Here is a 25,463-nt window from a genome sequence, read left to right as displayed (position 1 = left end):
CTGTCTGAAATGAGTTCAATATTGCAATTTGCAAAATTGTTATACATGAAATTGAGAAAGTCTCTTTTACCTCCCTTTCAAGACCATATAAGCACTTCATTGTATATTAAGTACAAAATGGAGACATTTACATGACTGGTGGTGTCCATTAATATTTAATAGTCATCATTCTGTTATCCTTTAAATGAGTTCTTAAATAGAACCCTTGTGAGTGCTATAGGATACAGCTGAAGGGATGATGAACAGTTACAGTGGAGTGGAACTCCCAAGAGGGTGGTGGGGGGTCTTCACTGGGGACTCATTCTCGATAGCTGGGGTATATACACACTCCCGGACCTAGCAGGATGCAGTGCATTTTTATTTCACGTATTTTGTTTTAGAATCAGTAAGAGATACCTCAGAGTAGAAAGCTGTGTCCTTGACAAGCATTAATTTGGAAAAGACTGAGACTGTAAATTCAAACGTATCAGAGACCCATTTTATGAATCTCTTGTTCATAAGATACTTTCTGTATTTTTAACCTGCGTCCCCTACACACGGGGTGAAGGGGTAATGAATAAGGTAATGAAGGGGTAATAAGAGTAAGCAATACCCATACTTAAGGCTTCAGGATTTGTTTTGCATCAGGTCTCCGGGGACGTACTTGTGTTTACCTTATCCATCTTCATCCTGACTGATCATATACCATTTACCTTTCCCCTTTTCATACTAAGATCTTACTATTTTTCCTTTTTTTCACTTCATACCAAAAAGTCGTTCCTCTGACCTTCTTGTTTTGATGTTACTGTTTGATGATGGTTAATAGGAAAGTTTAAGGTCTATATTTCTGTTTGTGAACTTTGCCTGATTATTCCTTGATTTTGTTTTTAGTTGTATGGTTGCAATTAATATTTAGGTTTGCTAACATCTATGTGCTTAATCCTAAATGAATAATAATATGGTGTATTACAGTGTACAGTATATCAAGGTGACTGTCATATATACCTGTGTCCTGAGCACTGTAATGGTAAGCTTAGGTCTATAGCATGTAAACTACTATTATTTCAGTACTTACGATAATCAATAGATTTTCAATCATATTTAAGAACTTAATAAACTGACTTAGTTAGGTCCCTAAGATACTGTTTGTCATACTGAAGTAAGGGCAGGATTTATCAATGGAAAAAAATCAACAAAATGCTTTTTATTAAAATAAAAAAATAGGGTGACATAATTTTTTTAAACAGCATTTAACATTTGGACTTTGTTTTGCAGAGAAATTCTGTGTTTGAGAAGGAAGTCTTCCATGAAGAGGGGTTGGGAAGCAGACTTGAGACTGAAACATAGTATTTTGGCAAGTGCAGCCAGTGGGTTGGAGAGAGCCATGCAAATTGAGAAGGGATGTGGATGTGGGATGAATGGAGGTTTGGTCTGGGTGCCAAGTCAATGTAAGGAACGAAAGCTACATCCCGTGAAGATGGTTTAGTGACAACCCTGGCTTTCAGCAAGTTGATGAAAAGCTTTATTATTCCGATTCAGCTTCAGTGGCAGGATTCCTTCTGGGGGTTAAGCTCACCCAAGAGTATTCCCTCATTTCAAAGTCTAAGCATCAGGTCCTGATAGATGGTATGAAATTGTCAAACCCCGTGGGTTTTGAATGGCCTTTTGAAATCATCCGTGGCAACAGAAGTGATGTTAAGATAGACTGAGTTCATTTTTGATTAATTTCTACTTCAGTCTACTTTGAGAGGGAGCAAATGGGGCAATAGTAATCAGTATTTTCATGGGGCAGGCATGCATTTTCTCCATGAAATAATGTGTCACTGAACGTGTGTTGACAAACATCACCTGGGTGTCACAATCCGTCCTTCTGTCCTTCTTCCTTCTTTATTCAGTAGCACTCAGTGGACCTACATTGGCCTTACTGGAAGCTTGTCTTTTGGCTCTGGAGAAATGTCAGAGGTTTGCTTGGTTTTCTGTATCAATTCATCACCATCACCTACTCCCATACCTCCTTCCTGACTGCATTCTTGCTTGCCCAACAGAATTGTGACCCCCTGGCTTCCCTGTGACCTCAGATTTCCAGTCCACTCAGTCTGACTATTCCCAGATCTGGACCTCATTTGTCTTCCCCACACTCATCTTACTGAGATCTCTGTCCTTTTGTTAACTAAAGTACTATCTGTGATGCAGACATGACACAAATTGGAAAAGACTTTGGACAGAATTTTAACCTGACCCATTGCCCAATCAATTTAGTTTTTAAAATCTGTGATTTTCATTCCATACAAAACAACCTGTGTTATGATATACCTATATAGAAAGAATTTTGTGCATATTTTCAACATCGATGATCCATTATTGCCTCAAAATGAAAGTTTTGGTGTAATTCTCTGGGCCGGTCAATGTGGTATGTTTCTATTAATATGATGTCAAAGAGTAATTTATTATAATATTGTACCAAATAAAAAAAATCTTGTTTTGTGCTAGTCTCAGCCTGTCGATAACCAAGGTTGTGGCTGGACCAGCTCTTGTGGTTCTTGTGATTGCAAGACACTCTTCAGCAGTAACCATTGGGAAACTCTGAGAAAATAAAGGTTTATTACTTATAGGACCTGGAAATAACACAGCACCTTGGAACCACACCGAGTCTGTGGGTAAAGAGAGAGAGAACCTGTGCCTGCATTTCTGCTCTTACTGGTGTTGAGGGTCAGGACCTAGGGCTTCTACAGGCTCACTCTTTATTGTGAATTTAAAACATAAGAGTGGAAATTTAAAGTTGGAAGGGGAAAAAAGTGTCCTAAATGGTCAGTTATGGAAATCAACCAAGATCTCTAAAACAGAGGAGACAGTGAGGGGAGGCAGCCTGGCGCTTTGTCCGGTGTGGTTGGCAATGTGTTTTCCTGAGATAGCCCTCTTTGATAGCCTCAGCAAAGCTTAAGTCAGGCTATTTCATTGAAAAAAAAAGAGAAAACCCAACTGTTGGGACTTATGCTACCCATGCTGTCTTTTGATAGTGAGATTTCTATGTTATTTGCCCAATGTGATGAACACTTGAAGTTGCAGTTTTAACTTAGAAAAAGAGAAAGCTTTGTAAAAGATACCATTTGATTTTATATATCTGCAAAGTTTATGAAAAAACCTTTGCCTTTTACAATAGGCCAAATGCTGTTGTAGCTAATACATACAAGCAAAAATTTAAATCTTCCAGGGTCTACGGAAGGACAACGAAACTTTAAAAATTTCAGTGGTTGATTTTATAAACATACATGTGTCTGAATTAATGTAATGAAAATACACATTAAAATATTTGAGTTTAACTGCAATATACCTTTCACATTGATATGTGTCATCTGTTTGGATATATTCCTGTATCTGTCTGATAAGCTTCTGTTTATCCTCAAGACCTAATTCACTTATTAATTTCCCCTCTTCTCCCAGATGAACTTGTTTTTACTTCAGGGTTTTACCAAGGTACCTCATAATTAGAAGCACGGAAGAGGCAGCAGACAGCTTAGTTCTGAGTCCTAGGTCTGCTAATCACCAGCCGTTTGACTTTTGGAAAATTATTTAATGACTTTAAATCTTAATTTCTTTATCTGTAAAATGATACAGTAGTAGCTGTTGAGTAATAATAATTGGTCTTCTTTTGTGAATTATAAATGACAGTGATGTGGTAAACACACATAGAGGGCTTGTCACAAAAGGCTCATTTAATATTAGTTCTGTTTTTGTGAGTGATGGTTGTTATTATTATTAGGACTTTAACATTTTTGTTTAACTTTTTGCTTGTACAGCTACTTCCCCTATTATACCGAGACTCTTAGAGACAGCAGTAACTTGGTTTGCATTGATATTTCCTCGGTAGCTCCCATGTGTCCTAAACATAGTAGTTAGTTAATTAATTTAGGGTGAATAAAGAAAGAAGGCCATTCCTTTACAAAGTACTGCCAGAGGAACTTACCAGATACACATTTGATCTTATTTTAGTTCAGTGTCACCCATCACCCATCCTAAAGCATCTGATCTCCTACGCATGAAAACCAAACTCTTTTGAGGACGACATCACTGGGGTTGGCTCTGCTCACTTTGTCCAACACCATTTATACTGAACTCTTTTATCTCCTAAAACACACTACTGATTCACATGTCTTTTTTTTTTTTTTAAATTGAAGCATAGTCAGTTACAATGTGTCGATTTCTGGTGTACAGCACAGTGTCCCAGGCATGTGTCCCAGTCACATGTATTTGTTTTCATATTCTTTTTCATTAAAGGTTATTACAAGATACTGAATATAGTTCCCTGTGCTGTATGGAAGAAATTTGTTTTTTATCTGTTTTTCTATATAGTGGTTAACATTTGCAAATCTCAAACTCCCAAATTTATCTCTTCCCCTCTCCCCCAGTAACCATAAGATTGTTTACTATCTCTGAGAGTCTTTTTCTATTCTGAAGATGAATTCATTAGTGTCCTCTTTTTTCTTTTCCTTTTTTTTTTTTTTTTTAGATTCCACATATGAGTGATATCATATGGTATTTTTTCTTTCTCTTTCTGGCTTAGAAAATATCTCCAGGTCCATTCATGTTGCTGCAAATGGCATTCTTTTATTATTTTTATGGCTGAGTAGTATTCCATTGTATAAATATGCCACAACTTCTTTATCCAGTCATCTGTTGATGGATATTTAGCTTGCTTCCATGCCTTGGCTATTGTATATAGTGCTCCTATGAACATTGGGGTGCAGGTGTCTTTTCAAATTAAGAGTTCCTTCCAGATATATGACCAGGAATGGGATTGCTGGATCATATGGTAAGCCTTTTTTCAGTTTCTTTTTGCCTTTGCTCACAGAAGTATTACTTATGTCTAGACTTTTCCTTGCCGTATTTACCTCTCTAACCTACTCACTCCAAGACTCAACTCAAGCATCATTTTCTCTCACAGCTCTGCTAGGTTCATGTATACCTCCTCCATGCCCTGCTCTGCCTGTTTGTTATATGCCTTTTAATTCTTATTGTTATTATTTGTTTTTGTGTCTCACCCATGCGATTATATTCATTCTTAAGGGCAGGCGAAGTTCCAGATCCAGTGTCTTAATTAATTATGGATGTTTTGTCCAGGAGTTCATTCTTAGTTTCTTTAAAGGACTCAGTCAACATGTGTTGCGCTGAACTGAATATTTCACATAGTTATTCTTCCTGGACACAGCTTCTTGACTTGCATTCAGAAGGGCACACTTTCTGTTTTTGCATTTGCTAATGTAAAATGTTACTTCACATCCCTAGTATCTTAGCTGTCAAATATATGTAAAATGTTGATCTCAAGAGTTAAGTAGCTTTGAGGTCTTAGGAGAGGAAAAAGGATTCTGTTGTTCTTGAAACATGACCTCTAGCCTTACGTATCTTTCCTGTGACTGTAATCAGTGTGTAGTAAGGAAGTTCTGCTGGATTCTTACATTTTCTAGAAAAAACTTTATTCCTTTACTTGTACTTAGACCTGGCTTTCTTCAAGCATGGCATTTGAATGAAATATGTACCTTAGGAGAATGTATTTCTTTTACACTATATGGTTTCCAGTTATTGCACTGGCATAAGATTCAAAGCAGTGGCCATGTCAAATTTTGTTAAGAAAGAAAAGTTCCTTTAAAAAACATTGATTTCTTAGGTTTTCCTAAACTCCCCTCAAAAAGCACAGAATAATGTAAATAATGCTGATGTTGCAAAGATTCTGGTCTCCTTTTAATTTTGTAATTGGAGGCAGTGAGATCTTGTTTCCTTTCAGTCCGTTTGAACCAAGCTGTATATTCCATCTAAACTTTCTCCTGGAGAATACTGTGAGTAGAATCTTTGGCTTACTTCCCGTGCCCAGGAAATCCTCTGTAGGGTAGTATATACTGGAAATAATTACACTAAAATATGTTTCTGATTTCCACGTCTAACGTTTGGTTCTCTAATGTCTCTGAACTACAAATCAGTTTTGTGATGATTGTTTTTCAGACCAGTATTTAAACAGAAAATACTACTGAATTGTGTTTTAATTGAGTGAAACACAACTAGATTTTAAAATAAAATTTTTTGTTTACTAAAGGAAGCCAATATTATATGTTCAGATTGAGGTCAATTAAGTTATTGGTTTTAGAAGCACTATTATTACACACCCTGATATCCATAATCAATTGCATTGAATGCTTACTATGCATTAGGCTCTGTGGTTAGTCATAATATGCATTATATTAGTTATCAAAGTATCTAAAGTAACTATTATTATCCCCATTTTATGAATGATAAACAGGGGCACAGCGAGTTCAAAATAACAGTTTAAAAAAGTGGAAGTGGGTTTTAATTCTTCAGCCAAAGATAATAAACACTCATAACATAGGCTTGCATTTACCTGTCTGTACCCAGTAAGAGGCTGAGTAATTTTAATTTCTAGACTGTAAAGTGAGCTCCTTGAAAATAAGCAACATTAGATTGTATTTATTTCCTCACTATTTATTACATGATAGGGATGCAGTTGATTTTTATAGCGCAGGCTCGAGTATATGTTCTGCTTTTGACGGTTCTTGAGAAGTTTGAAAGGGAATTGTAATAATAGTTCACTACTGCTGGACTGCACACTATACTATGTATTTTATGTGTGTACTTCTAATTCTTATATCCATTTTTCAAGATACAGATCTATCTCTATCTATCTCTATCTATCTGTCTATCTGTATTCTGAAGAATGGATATAAGAATTAGCAGTGAGTGTGACATACATAGTGTGGTGCCTGGTACATATAGGTAGGTAGGTAGACATATGCATAGATGTGTACGTGTAGGTACGCACGGTAGTGTTATCACCACCAAAACTCCAGTTGTCAAATGTCTCATTTGACAGCACTGGAAGCTGTTATTCGAAGGTGTCAACAAAACTTGAATTCAGTTTCACTTACTCTTCAAAGCACAGAGCATATATACTAAGCATCTTGTTGCTTCGAATGCTGTTGTCATTTGGTTTGCGGATTTCGTTGTCATGATGCGTTGAGCAAATTCTGGTAGCGGTTGGGTTGGACTCTCTGAAGTATTATGTTCTATCACAATATGTTAACATCCTTTTTGTGCAGTGTGAAACTTAATTACTGAGAGCTCTAGCTATATATGCTTTGTGAGTTGTAAATGTGTGTGACTATGTGCCAAACTTTTTTGTTGAATCTGACACATTTCTACAAGGCACTATGAGAAGAAGGAGTCAGCAAGACCTTCCTCCTTTTTGAGTCAGAAAAGTTTCCACTTGGTCATCTTGCGGTTCTAGTCTATATTTCCATGAAAATCATTTGAGATATATTTAACCCATATTTTTTTAATTTAGTACTTATAAACACACTACCAGTTATCCGCATGGCAAAATAAATCTTAACAAGCATGAATGAAATCTTTGGACTACCATGTAATACTGTGTCAGGTAGTCTTATTCAGCAGTGAAATACTTAATACTTTTGAAGTGACACTTTACTGAAGACTTTTATCTAAAACAGAATTTATTAAAATGCTCATTTGACTACTTATAGCTGTTTGATCAATTCAGTATTTCCAATAGTAGTTAGAGAAAGCACAATGTAATTAAATACCTGCGAGGAGAAAATTGGTTTCAGAGCAAAAGTCACTATTTAAGATTACTTATTTGGACTTCAGGTTTTTCTTGTTAATAGAATCACCTTTGTATAAACATTTGTAATAGGTTAAGCTTTCCATTTGGCATAATGGATGTGTTCCTGTCTGAAGAACTACAAATTTCAAGAAAAAACAAAACGAAAAAAAAAATCCCCCAACCAAGGCACCAGAGCAGACTGTAGATATCACGGCACATTTCAAGTTTATACTAAAGGCTGGAAACTCCAGATAAATATTCCTAGAACATTCTTATACTCTCTGAATGCAGGCAGACACTACATTTTGCATTATTACAGCATGAAGACATGTGGAAAGGACTGATCTCCTCAAGATTTAATTTTAAATTGCTGTTTAGAGTTATATTGCAAGTACTCATATGCTTCTTTCTTCGTAGGTTGCATAAAATAAAATGTTCTAAGTATTCTGGATTATGTGAATGTGGGAGAGTCTAGGGAATTAATGAAACACAGAAATTGATTTTTCATTCCAGTGCAGACTGCTATACTTAGCAATAAATTATTTGTCAGAGAGAGGTCAGTTTTCAGAGTACATGAAATCATTTAGAAATACTTATCTTGCAAAACAGAAATATACTGAACCTTCCAGTGAGAATCCATGCTTCTTCTTTTTCTTTTGTCAAGTTTATTGAGATTTAATTTACATATAGTATGAGTCACTCTTTTTCATGAACAGTTCTGAGTTTTGACAGCTGCCTGCAGTTGTATAACTGCTAGCACAGTTAAGATACAGAAGTGTTCCCCCAAACTCCCTCTTGCCCCTCTTTAGTCACCCCCTCTTTGACTGTCAGTCCTTGGTAGGCATTGATTTTTTTGTCTCTATAGTTTTGCATGTCCCCAATTTTCATATAAAGTTATGCAATCTATGCCTTTGGGGACTGGCTTCTTTAGCTTAATGCATTTCAGTCATTCCTGCTGTTGTGTGCATCAGTAAGTCCATTCCATTTTATTGCTGAAGAGCATCCCCTTGTGTGGCTATACCACAGTGTGTTCAGCCTCTTTATGCTTTCTTTTTATTTTCTAGGTGGAGTTCCTACATGAACACTTAGCACTCTCTCAGCGCTTGGACTAATTATCATTTTGTGTACATTTGTGCATATTTATTTTCCTTTAGGATTTTTCAGTTGAGCTTTCATTATTTTAGTCTTTGAAAAGAGGGAGTGTTTTTAGACTTATTTGTAAAGATTTACATTTTACGAAGTATAGCAGTTAATGAAAAAATAAATCATATTATAAGAGATTCTTTTAAAACCTCAAGATCTGGTAATGACTTACTGTATTTCTTGGGGGTACTTTTTTAGGGTGCTTTTTTGGTACCAAATTAATTGTGACAAATTCGAACTACAAACACTTATAAAAGAATATAAGGAGAAAAATTTATAGTGCTGTAACATTTTTTACAGTTTGCTGGAAAAGAAATACAGTAAGTATTTTTTTTTATCTCTAATGCCTGTAATCTTAAACTCAAAAATTGGGACCTAAATATTTATACTCAGGTTGGAAGTTCTAAGAGTGAAACCAAAATTAGGTAACTTAGTAATTAGGTAACTGAGTTCGGGAGTTAGAAGCAAGCCACATCTGTGGAGTGTGAATGGGGAAATATGTTTCAATGTTCATAACAAAAGAAGAAAAAAAGAGAAAACTGTAATTTATTGTTTAAATTAACCCACGTTCTGCCAGGGAGTTCTCTACTTTGATGAGCCTGTGTATTTGAAGTGGAGGTAAAGCTCACTTATTTAAAATTCTGTAGTAGAAAAATAGTAGTATAGATTTAAAGACTAAAAAAAAATTACTTAACAAATTACCAATCCAAGGTTATGAAGTATAGAAGAATAATTCTAACTTTTGTATCTTAAAACAAGATGGGCCATATTCTTTTACCTTTAGCTCATTCTACATGAAAATACAACATGCATTCTGCTTATAAATGTGTATACTTATCCTATGGTACATATATTTGTAATCTTTTTTATTTGCTATATTCCTCACGTTTTCCCATTTAAATTTTGAAGTATCCATTTTTACACTGTGATTTGTATTAATACTTAAGTTTTTGCATGTTCTGTCTATATTTAGAAGGGGAAGGGACTTGAGAAATTATCTTAGTTCAGGCACCTCGTTTTTCTGGAAAAGAAACCCATCTCTTGAATGGTTAATGAATAAAAGAGTTCCAACAGCTACCAGACTACCTAGTGTCAATTCAGAAGAATTTCCCCTGTTTTTCATTTCATCACTAATAGGAAATGAATCCTACCAGAAATCACATTTCTTTATTTCTGTTCAGAACAAGCTCTCGCCCTCAAATTTTTCATTCAAGACGTAGAGACACAGGGAATAAATCTAGTCTCGTAGTTGATGCTTTTCTGTGATTCTTCCTCCAACTCCTCCTCCTACTCCCATGGCCATTCCTCGAGATCAGCCCCACGTCATCTCTTGTCAAAGCATTGTTTCTCAAACTTTGCGGGATATGGAAATCATCTGGAGAGTTCCTGATGCGCACAGAGGCCTGGGCTTGGACAGACAGGGTCTTTGTGTGTTCATCAAATTCTGTGTGTGGCGTTGGTGCCCACTACCGTTTAGAATCATGGGTCTAGAGTCCTGCCTGGGTTCCCACGTGAGCCCTCCTCGCCTTCTTCACTCTGCTTAACTCAGCACGCAGGTTGACTGGCAGAAGTCTCTTCATTGTGTTCTGAATTTATGTTATTAGCATAAAAGTGTGTTTTCTGCTCTCAGAGTCTTGAGTTACAGTCATGCTTCCTCCTAGTAGAACACTTCTGGCCTTCATTTTTTTTTTTCCTGGAAACTAAAAAACAGAGCTTTTAAAGTGAGCTTTAACTATAATTTACAGAAAACACGAAGCATAGGGGAAAAGACATTGAAGAACCCTGGGGTTGCTAAGGTGACAAGCTAGTTCCTAAATGTGCCACATTGTCCCCTTTCTCATTTAATTATTCTGCTTCCAGTGTTTGAGCTGACCCTCTCTTGTCTGAACTCTCACACATCAGTCTTCAGGTCTGATTTCACAGGCTCCTGGAATCCTCCGGTGAGTTCCCCGGTGTTTGGTGCTTTCTTCCCCCTCTGCACACGTGTGCAGCTGGCACGTACCCACTGTTAGGAGAGGGCTTCTGACACACACGGTGTCAGTGAGCGTGCTGCGTAATCCTCGCGCAAGGCAAGACAGCTAATTTTATTCCTTTTCATAATCACTGCACATGACAAGCTCCCTAAAATGCGTATTGAATGCAGTGAATACACTCATTTTGAGCTCTTAATCTTATGGCATTAATATTTCTTAGTAATCATAATAACAGCTGCTGTTTATTCAGTAGCTCATATATACCAGCCTGGCTAAGTATTTATTGCATATTATCAGCAATAGACATCCTTACAACAGCCACCCTGAGATGTCGGTTTGTCAACTCCATTTCAAACACAGAGTGATTTGGGGCTGAGGAAAGTCAAGTAATTTAATACGTGGCAATAGCTGGTGGGGACCAGAGCTGAGTCATAGATATGAACTGTTAGCGACTTTATTGATGGGGTCCATAATCCTCTAATCTTGACTGCAGACTGTCTTTTAAAAAAGGCATTTAAAGTGGCAAAGCAAGTAGGTGGCTATCTTGCCATTTAAAGCCTTATCAGGACAGAATGTATTCTGTTATACAAAATCAAAGGTGGTCTTTCAAACAACTGAAAGGTTTGTGATTGTGTTTGGTGCATGTGTGCATGCGTGTGGGTGTGTGTGATGTTTGTTTACCTGCGGTTCAGTTGAGGCTAGGTGAGTGGTGGTATGTTCTCCAACAACCGCTCCCACTGTGCTTTCTGAAACAGTCTGATTCCATATTTCAGGTACTTTTTGCTATTTAAAGAATTTCATCTATTTTCTTAAAAAAAAAAAAAACAAACCTCAAACCAAAAACCAAAGAACCTACTTCTGGAGTGTTGTCTAAAGATACAGCTCCCTTTGTGCTTATTAGTTCTCTGTCTCTTCCAACCTCGTCCCCAGTACAGACCAGACTGCACTCCACAGGCATCTTTTGGGTTGGAGAATCCTGTTGTTTCCTTACCCCATTCCTCTGCTCCCTACTTTTCCTCCCGGTGTTGCACTTTATCTTGGAGACATTACAGTGCGTTCTCTTTGAGGATGCATTTGACTGCTCTTAGAGACTCTGGGTTTCCTGGCGTGGAGACTCAGTTTCTGCAGAGAGCAATCCCGAGCAGAGCCAGTCACAGGTGGGAACTAACCTCTCCTCCGGTTTGCAGTCCTCTTGTGGGTACCTACGTGATGCCAATCCCCGCAGGACTTGTAGAGCATCCTCTGACTCACACAGCACTCACTGATTTTTGCCACATCAAATGAGGGGATGGAGGCTCTGCTGCTCCCTACCCTCCTGCATACACCCCATCTCTGTTCTCCTGTCTCTCGACCCTTCTCTTGCCCCAGCTGTGCCGGGTGGCTTTAAAACAGAACATCTCGGACACAAATCTAAAATTCATGACATCTACACTATGCCGCAAATGTGTAGCAAGTTGAGTTAATGGAGTGGAGGAAATGCTTTTCAGGTCACTTCAATCTTAAAGAAAGAGGGAGGATTCTCACAAGTCATAGGATGAAGTTGAAGAAATGGCTGTTTTCTCTCAAATTCTCTTATCCCCCAGTTTTGATATCCTGATCAGTATTTATCATTATTTTCCTCCAGTCCATAAGAATTATATTTTGCATCATAATCCAGTTCTGTCTCTTTCCCCCCCTTTCTCTCACACACACACACCTGAAATATTTTTTAAACCCAATACTTACCTATACTATGTGCCCTGCACTTATAATTTCTTCTATTCATATCTATCCATTTTCAAGACATTTGCTTCATGACCCACTAAACTGGTTAGATAACCTTTGAATGGGTCAACTCTCATAATTTATAAAACACTGTCGTAGAAAGTGAAGACTAATAAACATGTTGATCTTTCTCTCCCTGATACAGTGGAATCTCAGATCAATAGCTGGACTTTCCTAAAATTGACCCTGAAAATTTTAGAAACTTAATTCTTGGTAGGAGTTTTCTCTGCTGTAATTCGTGCATTACTGGGGAACATTTGGAGGCAAGAAAAAAAGCAACTGCTTATTGTGTACACTTTGGTTAGGGGATAGCTCTGTCTCTGTTTGCACACATTTTTTTTTAGATCATTTTTGTTGTTTTCCCTGAATATGACTAATGCATGTTCGTTGCTTAAAAAATATTCTAAAATGTATAAGTAAAAAATTACCTGTTCTTTCTCACTCCTGTAGAGTAGTGACTATTTCAGATCTTTTTCAGACCCTACACAATACACATGCATACTCATGCATGCTTCTATTTTAGTAATCTTTGCATTTCTGCCAGGACTTTACTTTCTGTGGAACTTGATCATCATTGACAACGTGATCTTGGTGTGACAATCAACTCTTGCTCTAAAGTTTAAACTGGCACCTTCCTGTTGCCTGGAAGGGCAAATTTAAGATCTCTCTCTGGGATGAGATGCTATTAACTTTTCTCCAGCTTCTTTCTCATTTCACATGAAAATGCTTAGGTTTTCCTTTTTAACTTTTTTTTTTTAGCTTTTATTGTACACTTGCTAATTTTATTCTCAGTGTGACCTCTCAGATATCTACAGGGAAAGGCAAATTGCTCTAGAAAAACTTCATGCAAGGAAATTCAGAAAATAGACTTGCCTTTGTAAGAAAAATGGTTTACTGGGGTGCAGAAACACTTGCACGTACCAAGAGAGCAGGAGAGTCGAAATCATGATTTGGATGGTAAAAACAATAATACAGACTTTTCCTCAGTTATTTTTTAAGTATTTATCATTTAAGATATTGGTGGGTAGGTCTCTGGTTTCCAATTTATGGACAAAAATAACTGAGTAGAAGGATGCAGCTTGTGGTACAGACTCATTTAAAACAATGTAATTCTATTTTAAAATCAAGTTGCCTTACTTGGTTATTTCAATGCTGAGTATGTGAGGACATTTCCTCAAGTGCTCCAATTCTCCTAAAGTTGAAATTTCAGGCTAATACCCTAAGAAGTACATTTTGTGGAATGGGCTGTGTGCTTCAGTCTGAAGCCTGGGCAAATTCTCTGTGAGATGTTTAAATTGCTCTCTAAGCCCCAAGCCTAGTTCCTTACATCATGACTAAAATGAAGCCTTTTGCCTTCACTAAGGAATGCAGAAAACAACCAGCCAAAACAAAATCTGTATCCACTCCCCTGTCCCCACACACTGAAAGCTGTTTCATGGTTTATGATGGCGATTGCCGCCACGTACTGAGTGCTTTTTCTGTGCGTGCCTGACACTCTACTAAACAGTTATTAAATCCTCAAAATAAAACTCTGAGGTAAATATCATCATCTTTTTTTACAGATGAAATACAAAAAGCTTGAGAGGTTTCTGACTGATGTAACTTCGTGATGGTAGAGCTTTTACCCCAAATCCTTAAGAACACACTCTGGACCTGGTTGGCAGGCAGATATGCTCATGTAGAGTTGCCCTTTTTTGAGCTGATGGTAGGTACCCTTGCAGACATCTACTAGGAATCCAGTAGCTGTCTTCTCTGTTAGTCGTGAAAAGCAGGGTGAAGAGTAGTGTCCTCTTTGGTCCTCTTATTTCCAAGCAATATGTTTGTGTTGGTAATAAGCCCCCGAAACAAACACCAGGGATTCTCATTTGCTTTCTTTTTCTATGTCAGACGTTATTAACTGATCACAGCATTCCTCCCAGTGGAACAAAGCCATTCACAGTAGAATCATTCACAAACAGCCTGCCAGCCAGCCATCCACCACCAATCAATTGTTGATGACGTCCAAGTTGACACCATTGTAGCCTTCTTCCCTGCTAGGACCCTCCTGTTCCGATGACTGGAAAAGACAGTTTTGCATTTTGGGAACTCAGACCCATGAGAAATACGTTGAGGTGTAAGAGACACTTATGCAGGAGAAGCTGGACTCAGAGGATGAGCCATGGAGTAAGTAAGCTGGCTTTCCTTATTAATGAAAACTACTTTAACATCTTTGTGTTACAGGGAGTTAAGAATTTTAAGGAAGGGCGTTACACTTATCTCCTAGATTTTGGAATTTGACTTGAATAATTTGCATTCAAGTTAAGAATCTTTAAAATCTTTGTATCCCTTGCAGCCTCTTAATAGCGGCAGCAGCAGCGATACCAACACAATAATAATACAACCTCTCTGGCTTCCCACTGCCACGCTAAGCTGTGTACTAGGTAAACCCTATATATTTGAATGCAATTTTCACAAAACTCTGGTAAAATGACGCCCTTCTTTTAAAACAAAATAAAAACAAAAATAACTGTGTTTCATCCTTCAGTAACTTCCTCATCAACAGCACGGCTAATAACGGGAAAAATCCTGCACCGAATACCAAGTCCGTCACTCCATCTCTAAAACTCATGATCCAACAAAGAACTGAGTGATAGCAGCCACTTTTCATGGCAAATGTAAAGCATAAGTGATCTTCCTAATATCTCTAAGGCTTAACTTATTACAGATTCCATGTTTAGACATTTTGCTTAACTCTAATGTTTTGATTGTCCTGGGTAGCTGCTAGTTTCCTATATTTTCATCTTCACTCTTTCTCTGAAATAACACAATCCATATTGTTTCCAACATCATCAGAATCTTGCCTTTGTACAGATTACTGGTATAAAACTAATAATATTATTCATATGATACAATATATTCTTAGATACTGTGATTTAAAATGAATCAGTAATAGTACATTGATCTCACTTCCCTCTACACTGGCTTTAGTGATGTTTGTCCTGAGGATTCTGTAACCATGGCGTCATAAGGAAAGAAGTAGACAAGCTCGACTTGGGCTCCAATCAAGCCAGGTCCGGTTCGCCTTAACTTTTCGTGAGACGTACTTTGGCTTTGTGTAAGACAGAAACACTTCATACTTTGGAGTAGAACTGTACTGACTTGGGTTTAGTCTTCATCTTTGTTAATTGTTTGACTTTGGTCAAATCAGCCAGTCCTCTGTGCCTGAGAAATTTATCTTGAAAATGGGTATCGATTTAAGTCATAGGGTTGTCTAAAAGATTGTAAGATTCTCATGAGAGGATTCCTTTGATGTTATGTGTGTTCATTGACTGTTCTTACTGTCACAGGGACTGCTCTGAAGTAGACAACATTTGGGTGTATAATTTTTAAATAGCTGTTAAAAAAAGTAAGCCAAGATACAGTCCCATATTGTGAAAATAAGCTTAAAGGGAAAGTGTTTAATAAAAAATGGATATTAATATTTATTATGTAAGTTCTTAGTGTTATTTGGTGATACTTCTATTACCTGACATGAACTTTCCTTATTTCTCAAATAAATTATAATAGTGGTTATATATAGACATATATATATGTATGTATATGTTTGTGTGTGTATATATGCGTGTACCTGTGTGTGGATGTTTCTAGCGTTTTACTAAGCACTGGGCATATATTTTGGCTCCCAATTTACTACAGATAAGAGTTTTACCAAATATTTTGCCTTGGAAACATAATTTGGAAAATCATCTTGCCAGTATCCAATATTAGTTTCTTGGTACCGGCATCCTTCTAAGGCAGTGACAGTTATTTTTATTTTAATTATGGCAGCACCCCACTTTTGGTACGAGTTTTGGCATAAGGTCAATTATGGTATGCACATTAATCCTAGTTACAGAAGATCTCAAAAATAAATGTCATCTTTTAAGATCTAAATCTTCTTCTGTGTTGGATATTTACTGATCTAGAGAAAGTGGCAACTTAAAATAAAAAAATTAAATACCCATTACAATTAGATCAGAAAAACCTTTTGATATTAAAATGAAATTCTGTGACATTTTTGTGTACATTAATACCAGAATTGGGAATAAAATCCTAGGAGTCTATTAATATATAAGTAACTATAATATATATGTACAATATGATGCATTGGCCTTTTTAAGTTACTTCTATAATTGCTATAATTAAGCCATAGTCATAGCAAAATATTTCGCCAAGATGACAGGAATATAAAAATATTTCTGGCATTATAAAAATTGCAATGTTTAAGTTAGAATTCAAAGCTAAAACAAATAGCTTGCATAATTAAAACAGTGCTTTGTCTGTGGTAAATTTTTTGGCCTGGTAATGTAAAATATTTCTTAATTCTTGCAAGTAATCATTGTGAACACTTCATAAAATGATAGGGTGAGGGAGAATGCCTTGTGTGTAGAAGCTGAAGAAATAAATAGAAAAATATGGCAGAATAGTGTATCTTAAACTTTTGTAATAATTCTGAATACATAATGAGAATAAAATAAAAAATAAAAAGTATTAGAATAAATTATGTACACGCTATTTCTCCAGCCTGTATTCCGAGACTTTTTCTGTCTTTACCGTTGCTTTCAGATTTCATTTTGCTGAGTTGTAAACATTCTGTGGTGCAGTAGCAATAGCTACTATATTAATACATGATAAGTTTTCTCTTTTAAAAGTCAATCACAAAAGGAATAATTCTTATGACCTCCTTATAAGTATCTTAGTGAGACCAACAATTAAGTCACAGTACTAATTAACTGAATCTTAGGTCTAAAAATAAATGAACTATTAAAAGATGTAGCTTATATATCATTATAAGAGAAAGCTTATAAGTTTTTTTTAAGTTGAATTTTGAACTGATGTTAATTTTTATTAGGAAAGCATAGTCAATGAAATTCAGAAGTTAAGCTCATATGTGTTGTGAGAAAAATCTGGATGTTGAATACAGAGAATTGAAATGAAAGAGGTACACCTAAAGAAAACTACTTTTGGAATAAAGAGATCCAATTTGTTTAACGTTGTTTTAAATTGAAGTATAGTCAGTGTACAATGTTGTGTCAATTTCTGGTGTACAGCACAATGCTTCAGTCATACATGAACATACATATATTCATTTTCCTATTCTTCACCATAAGCTACTACAAGATATTGAATATAGTTCTCTGTGCTATACAGTATAAACTTTTAATCTATTTTATATATATTAGTATCTACAAATCTCGGACTCCCAATTTATCCCTTTCTACCCCCTGCCCCCCAGTAACCACAAGTCTGTATTCTATGTCTGTGAGTCTGTTTCTGTTTTATATATAAGTTCATTTGTCTTTTTTTTAGATTCCACATGAGTGATATCATATGGTAGTTTTCTTTCTCTTTCTGGCTTACTTCACTTAGAATGGCAAGCTCCAGGTTCATCCATATTGCTGAAAATGGCATTATTTTATTATTTTTTATGGCTGAGCAGTATTCCATTATATAAATACACCACAGTTTCTTTATTCAGTCATCTGTTGATGGACACCCAGGTTGTTTACATGTCTTAGCTATTGTAAATAGCTCTGCTATGAACACTGAGGTGCAAGTGTCTTTTTGAATTAAGGTTCCCTCTGGATATATGCCCAGGAGTGGGATTGCTGGAACATATGGTAAGTCTATTTTTAGTCTTTTGAGGAATCTCCGTACTGTTTTCCATAACGGCTGCACCAAACTGCATTCCCACCAACAGTGTAGGAGGGTTCCCTTTTCTCCACACCCTCTCCAGCATTCGTCATTTGTGGACTTTTAACAATTTGTTTAACATTTAATAACCCTCCAAGCCCACCTCTCACTAGATTTTTTAAAATTAATTAATTAATTTTTAAATTAAAAAAAAAATTTAAGAGTGATTTATTTATTTAGGTTTTTTTTTTGTGGGGGGATAATTGGGTTTATTTATTTCTTTATATTTAGAGGAGGTACTGGGGATTGAACTCAGGACCTTGTGCATGCTAAGCATGTGCTCTACCACTTGAGTTACACCCTCCCCCTCTAGACATGTTTTTGAGGTGAATGATTGTGTGGGTCACTAGTCCCAGTTATCCATAGAGTTAATAAGTTGTATTTTAACTCATTGCACAGTTATACAGCCTTCAGTATAGAACAGACATCATGCAACAGGTTAGCTATGTAAAGATAGAACATGTCATTCACAGTATAACTGGGGGCACAGATAATTTGGTGAACAGTCTACTAGTGGAATTCCCAACATGTCATGGTCGCATAAAGACTTTCTTATACCTGGAGAGATCAATAGGGTTTTCCCAGAAAAGGTAACTAACTCTTGATTTAAGACTTAAAAGACCTGGTGAATCTTTCCAAGTACAGACTTGGCTGAAAGTACTCTAAACTGAATGATTAATGTGAACAAATGCATGGGCCATAAGTAGCCCGGCAGAGAAAGGAAAGATGACTACCAGATGAGAAACCTCTTGCAATAGTCTGGGTGAAGTATGAAAGAGGCAGGACTAGAGGAGTTGGGGCAGGGTGTTGGTATAGCTCAGTGGTAGAGAGCATGCTGAGCATGCACGAGGTCCTGGGTTCAATCCCCAGTCCCTCCACTAAAGTAAATAAACCTAAATCCCCTCCCCCACAAGATAAGAATAATTTCAAAAAAAGAACTAGAAGAGTGGCAAGGAGAATGAGGATGAGGTGATAAAAGAGACATTTCAGTCCTGAATAGAGTAAATTTGATGCATGAGACACACAGATATTGCTGGATTGATGGGTAGGATGTTGGATCTGGATTTAAACTCTTTTTATTATAGTTATATATATGTATCATATTTATAGTCATTTTGCTTATTAGTATTTTATATTATATAATCTGATAGTAAAACAAGTATAATCATATCTATCATGTTCATGTTATTGAAAAGATCACGTGACTTCCTGATAGCTTTTTCTAAACTGATGTAAACTAAGCCAGGTAGACTTTGCTCATGAGGGATGCTGCGCATGCCCAGCTGTGCAAGTGAATGAATGGATAAGACAAGGACATTAGAAAGCCTGCTATTGCCAAAGATGTCAGCCAGTTTGACCAAGGAGTTTTATTGGGAATAAAACCAATATCTGAATTCACAAATGATAAAATCTGAGAAAACTTACAAATTTGTCATAATTATTAAGAATGGATAACTAGAAGTAGGTAAAGGAGAAAGAGACATTGAGAAGTGCCCCCACTTTTATTTTTATTTGTTATTATTTATTTACTTATTTAATTGAAGTATAGTTGATTTATAATGTGTGAATTTCTGATGTACAGCATAATGTCCCAGTCATACATATACATACATATATTCGTTTTCACATTCGTTTTCAGTATAGGTTATTACAAGATATTGAATATAGTTCCCTGTGCTATACAGAAGAAACCTGTTGTTTATCTATTTTATAAATAGTAGTTAGTATTTGCAAATCTCAGACTCCCAATTTATCCCTCCCCACTCCCTTTCCCCCTGGTAACCCTAAGTTTATTTTCTATGTCTGTGAGTCTGTTTCTGTTTCATAGATGAGTTCATTAGTGTCTTTTTGTCTTTTTTTAGATTCCACATATAAGTGATACCATGTGGTGTTTTTCTTTCTCTTTCTGGTTTACTTCACTTAGAATGATGATCTCTTGTTCCATCCATGTTGCTGCAGATGGCATCATTTTGTTCTTTTTTAGGGCTGAGTAGTGCTTATTTTTAATTTACATTGTTGGTGGATGGTAATGCAATGAACAGGAAAAAGAATAGAAGAAGACAATGAAGAGAAAGAGGGGAGTGATTTCAGATAGGGTCTAATTTTGTTTTTTGACAGTTTGATTGTGAAGTGCCTGCATGCTCTCGCCAAAAAGCTAAAATTTTGGTTTAAAGTTAATGAAGATATATAAATTAGGTCTATGATTTGGGGACTCCTTAGTGTACAGGAAACAGTTACACCTTTGGAAAGAGATAGGATGTCCAAGCAGTTGTGCTGACATGTCATATATTAGAACCTTAAATACTAAATGCAGACAGCAAATAGATGACGTTAGGTAAATTCGTGAATGATATCTATCAAAGAGAACCGTTAGATCCTGAAATGAGCTAAATGAAGTTGACCGGCAAGTAAAGGGAGCTGTAGGAGGAAGGATGTGAAAAAAGATCCAAAAAAGGTGCTGTAGGGTGAACACCGCATGAGAAATGAATAGGATGAGAACTGAGAAGAGGTGAATGATCTTGCTGCAGAAGAGCCCATGATGTCTTGCTTTGAGTAGTTCATAGAGTGGTGGGAGAGGAAGTCAGATTGCAGGAGGTTAAGAGTGCGTGGAGGTAAGGATAAAGGAATGGAAATGTAGTTTATTCCTTCAAGAAGGTTGGTAATGAAGGAAAGAAGGGAGATGGTGTTTGAGAAGAAAATGTAGTCCATGTAAGGATTGTGTGCAAAGACAACAAGCCAGTATACTGGTACCCCCCACCCCCGGTCCTATTCTAGCTAACTAATGGGGGCTCTTTAGCCTCCTTATATGCCCCACCATTTAGTTCAAGTTGACCCCAAGCAGGGCATTACATGGCAGGTCATTTTGGATACCGTGTCCCCTTTGCCAGTTTTCTTTATTCCAATTCAGGGGGTTGCAGTGGCATTTCATGTCATTGACTGCAACAAAGGTACCAAAGATGTAAATGTGCCTTCTCCAAACATACTGATGCCGGCTGGATGGGAGTGGCCACTTCCACAAGGAGAGATTTCGATGTAGTCTCACTCCAGGAAGTATTCAGCTTTGCCTTGTGCTTTCTGTGTCTGACAGATACTCCTGTAAAGCCGCTCTTAGCTTTATATGCTCTTTTATAATTTCATGCAGTTCCCTCGCTCCAGGACTCAGTTATGGGCCCCACAGGAGAAGGGCTGGCAGATGTGTTAAATGCCAGACCATGAGCTGTGGTCCATCGTTCCTCCAGCCAGACCTGACTGGTGGTTTTGAGTGACGTTTGTGTACTCTCACCCTCTCTTCTCTTAGAATTAGATTTTTCACTAGGGGCTTCTCTGATTCCACTTGCAGACTTCTCCTTTGTGGGTCAGTCCTGCTCGTCCATCATGAGTATGCAGGCATGGACGAATTAGACACTACACAGATTAGGCTGCCCACTGGGGTAAGCTGCTACATAGGTTATTATAAAGCAAATGGTGAAGAGGGTGAAGTTAAAGTTGTTACTCTTCTTTGACAGTGAATAAGGGTGCAGAGTGGAATAAGAAGGAAGCAAATCCTTAATGAGTATGAAAAGAAAGAGCAGAACCACTCCTGAATATCTAGAGGAAGAGCATAAACAATTTACTTTGTGCCAAAAGCAAATGGGTAAATAATAGGCTACATATTGATTCTGCAAGGTGTAAGTCTACAAATCATGCTTCTGTTCCTGCATCATGATCTGAGATGAAAAAAAGAAATACTAGATACACGATTAAATGAGTTCAAAGACCGTAGAAAATCATGATGGTGGTGTGGGTGATGTTTGAAGGAGGGAGACTTTAAAATAAGTGCATTTTTTTTTACTGCACATGAACATTACAAAAAAGACATAATTTGAAAATGGAAATTCTCACATATCATATCAAAGTTTTGGTAACATATTTCATTGGGGATTGATCAATAATTTTTGGTGCCTTTATATGCTGGGGATTAAACCTAGTTCATAAGGTCATTTTTTTGGGGGAATAGCTTTTCAACATTTAATATGTAAAATAAATGTCACTACATATAGTGATACACAGATGAATCTGACGACGTGTCTCCTATTTAATGTCTTGATGTAAAATACACTGAGAAATATTAAATCTTATAAGGAGTAAATTATTAGTGGGGTTCAAACAGACAATGTCTATATGAAGTGATTGGAAACTGTCTTATAAAAGATGACATTTTAGCTTGGACCTTAATAATAGGTAGTACTTAGAAATGCAGAGGGGAAAATGGTGCATTTCAAGTAGAGGAAAGTTCATAGACAAAACTGGAGAAATCAGTGAGCAGCGAGCTTAGGAAGTGGCTCATGAGAAAAATGAAGAGAAGTGAGGCTGATAGTGTAATGTGAGGCCACGTCATTGCAACCATTCTGAGGAGTTTGGGTTTTATCTTAGGGTATTTTTGAGCCAAGTTTTTATATGATGTGATCTGGGGCTTTAGAAATAAGTTACTAAAGATATTAAGACTTTTGAGTTACATATTTTTTTTAAAAAAACAACTTTTACAGAAGAAGGAGAATTCACGTCCACAAACAAACCATGAAAGAAAAAGGAACTTGGCTTTTCTTTTTTAAAGAGCTAGTGGAAGTGAAAAGGTCCAGCCTTGTGCCAGGGGAGGAACAATAAATCTCTGGGGTCAGGAAGGCTGCTGTGGTGACTGAATAGCTTCATAAAAATGATCAAGCAGTCCTGAGTGATGCTGATTATAGCTATTGTGTATGACTATAATTATCCTGGATTTGTTGAAGTTTTGCAATGGGAGAGTTACCAGACAGTAAAGAAATCTGTACGGTAAGCTGATCAAACACTGAATGCACAGAAGTGTGATAGTTTTGGCTTTTGAGCTTACTATTTAAGTAAAGTCACTAGGTTTTGTGGGTTTTTTTTTGTTGTTGTTTTCTTTTTTCTTTTTTTCTTGTCTTCTTACTCACTGTCTTCTCACTGCCATTGGATAAGACAGTTGCTTATATTAGAATATATCACATGACCCAGATCTTTTTTTTTTTTTTTACATCCCTTCGTGTCAAGGTCTGATTCTACAAATGATGTCCATTGTTTTATTCTTTTGTAAAATAGATAAATACTGAGAGATGACAATGTGGCAGACCCCTTACCCAAGATCAGGGAATCCACTACACAGCAATTGATGAGGCAGCTTGTCTGCCACGGCTGTACCCAGACACAGATCTTGCCTTTGTGATAGAGATTAAAATTGAAAGTTTGTGTAAGGAGAGAGTCACTGAAAGACATGCTGGACCATGTACAAGGTATGAGCAGAAGAATCTAGAAGAAGGGAGAAGAATGGACCAGAGATGTGTGGGTGGGGCATGTAGGGAAGAGAAAATCAAAAAATAAGAGCAATGGGTAAAAGTATGAGGCCATGGGGTAGGTCAGTCATAGCCTCAAGTCTCAGGACATTTATAGTAAATACTCTTCTTAGGTTTCTGGAGAAATTTCTCAGGAAAAAAACATAGTGTTGTTATGGAAGTCATCCTAATAACAGCTTCTGTTCCAGAATTGTATAGATAGTTACTGGCCACTAAGAAAACCTTTACTTCTAAAAAATATACTATGTAGCATCGAGGCTCCCACACTGGCCTGGCAAAGTCTCTCTTACTAACTTACTTCTAGCGTGATATTAATGAATAGTAATAATGCTATTTCAAACATGGTTTCTATGGGGAAATGTGTATTGAACTCTAGGGAAATGCCAACACCTTGTACGCCCAAGGTGTGATAGTCTTGTACGCTATTGGAGAATGTTCCAGAAGCTGGAGCTCCCTTCCCATCAGCAGTGGAGAGGAGAATGAAAGAGAAAGAGTCAGGGATCTGGTCTGAAAAAGTGTTTCATGGCTTTCTTCCCCTGTGGCTTTGGAGGGATGTGTCACTGCAATTATTGTAAGAAGTACAATTAGAAGCAATAGCAGTCCAGCCGTGGCAGCTACCCGAGGCGGGTCTGTGTACTTTGGGAATTCAAGTACTTGTGTCTGTTCACTTATCTTGCTCGGAATCCACAACATTTTGAAACACTTTCCCCCCATTTCCAACAGCTTCACTAAGAAAAGCTCCACAGCTTTCTCCTAAGAAAAGTTTTGAGAAGTAGGTGTGATTGGCCTCATTTTCTTAATGATGGTTTTAAGGCACATTGGGATGGAGGCTGTCACTGCTAAACACAACACCTCTCTTCCCTAAACATAATTCTTCACACATATACACACGTCTCACTCTTCTGCCACCTTTCTAGCTGTCTCCAGTGTGACTGTCTGTAAATTGAGTCACTAGGGAAGAGTGAGCTTAAAATAATCTTCTTACTAGAAAGCTCTTACCTGAATCTTCAATCCCCGAGCTCTTAGCTCTAAGTCTCTCTATGCGGGTTAATTGAAGTGCAACCGTATAAAAGAAAAAAAAAAAAGAGAGAGAGAGAGGTGAGGGGCGTGATGTCTACAAAATGATGTCCTGAAACATAAAAATATCTTCACAAGAGCTCAGGATCACAAGAGATAGCAGCAGGTGGGCGAAGCACAGAAATAAGAAAAGATGCACTGAGGAGGGTGGGAAAGAGAGATTGCCTTGCTGCCATCACTCCTCCCCTGAGCGTGAGCAGTCTACCATGACAGAGACAGGTCCAATTTAAATAAAAGGTGACTTTTATTTAAATTATTTGCATCTGTTCAAACTTGACCCCTCCATGGGCTGGTTGACCTATAAGCCCTGAGGATTACGTCTAAAATAATTGTGAACATTATTGTTTTGTTTAACTCTAATTTAACTCAAATACTTATGCCTCATTATGTATGTTAAATGTATTCTGATCCTTCTCATCTGCTTAATGATGATTTATTGAGAGTAGACTTTTTCCTCTCTGTGTTTGCTTCAGTCCGCCGAGCCTAGAGGAGGCAGACTCTGATGGACTTGATGCTCCGTGTAGTTGTTGGTCTTATACTTAATCAAGATTTCACTTTAAATTTAGTCCAAAGAATAAAGAGTTGTCAGAATTTATTTTATTTACTTGAAGGAAGTTTGCGTAAATTCTTCAAATCTGCAAAATCTCAGATTAATTGGTTTCTCGGATGGATTGTACTCTTTCTTTCTCAACTGCATTCCTTGAAGTGAAACATATCTCTTCTAACCCTCTAGCTATAGGAAGTTTGCCAAAGACAAAGTTGTTAACAAAGATTTTTATTTCTGACTTATGGTTCCAACTTTCTTTTCATCTTAATATAGTTAGTTAATGTGAATGCAGTATG

At 37.0% G+C, this 25,463-nt stretch overlaps 1 protein-coding gene across 8 annotated transcripts in view; it reads left to right on the top strand.

Annotated features, from left to right (window-relative positions):
- The window catches only part of DPP10 (dipeptidyl peptidase like 10), a 725,696-nt gene that overhangs the window by 213,580 nt on the left and 486,653 nt on the right, over nucleotides 1-25,463 (top strand). Inside the window, exon 1 of one of the 8 annotated variants that reach the window (XM_072960851.1) lies at nucleotides 15,499-15,580. The exons of 5 other annotated variants lie outside the window; for them this stretch is intronic. The gene's annotated coding sequence lies outside the window, so the exon portion shown is untranslated. Of the gene's footprint in view, nucleotides 1-15,498; nucleotides 15,581-25,463 lie in introns of those variants that run through there. 2 more of the 8 variants (XM_072960848.1, XM_072960845.1) reach the window with 2 other exon arrangements.

Source organism: Vicugna pacos, chromosome 5 (assembly GCF_048564905.1).
Source record: "Vicugna pacos chromosome 5, VicPac4, whole genome shotgun sequence".
NCBI classification, from domain to species: domain Eukaryota; kingdom Metazoa; phylum Chordata; class Mammalia; order Artiodactyla; family Camelidae; genus Vicugna; species Vicugna pacos.
The sequence above is the reverse complement of the archived record's forward strand: the minus strand, read 5'-3'. Positions and strand labels throughout refer to the sequence as shown.